This window comes from Myotis brandtii, unplaced genomic scaffold (genome assembly GCF_000412655.1).
Source record: "Myotis brandtii unplaced genomic scaffold, ASM41265v1 scaffold78, whole genome shotgun sequence".
Lineage (NCBI taxonomy): Eukaryota > Metazoa > Chordata > Mammalia > Chiroptera > Vespertilionidae > Myotis > Myotis brandtii.
The window spans coordinates 600,183-600,531 of record NW_005371131.1 but is presented as its reverse complement, the minus strand read 5'-3'; positions in this window follow the sequence as shown (position 1 = coordinate 600,531).

Genomic DNA, 349 nt, shown 5'->3' with positions numbered 1-349 from the left:
CAGGGCCTCAGGGCAGGCAGAGTCACGCTCGGCTGGTCCGCTCTCCTCTCGGGTGGACACACGCCAGGCCCTGCACCCCCAGTCCTGGAGGAGGCTGGGGGATCAGGTCACCCGTGGCGCCGGGACCCCCGGGGCACACAGCTCGGCTGGGACACGCCCAGGAGACAGCGCCCCGCGGGGACTCAGGGGGAGGGAGGTACCTGTCCTGGCCCAGAGCCCCTCCCCACCCTCCAGAGAACACGGAACCCTACGCGGGAAGGGCAGGCCCACCCCCTTATCTGCACAGCCGGGGGGCGTGGGCGGCCTCCCCTCTGGCCGCTGCCCCTTTCCTGTCCTCGCCTCCCCTCTC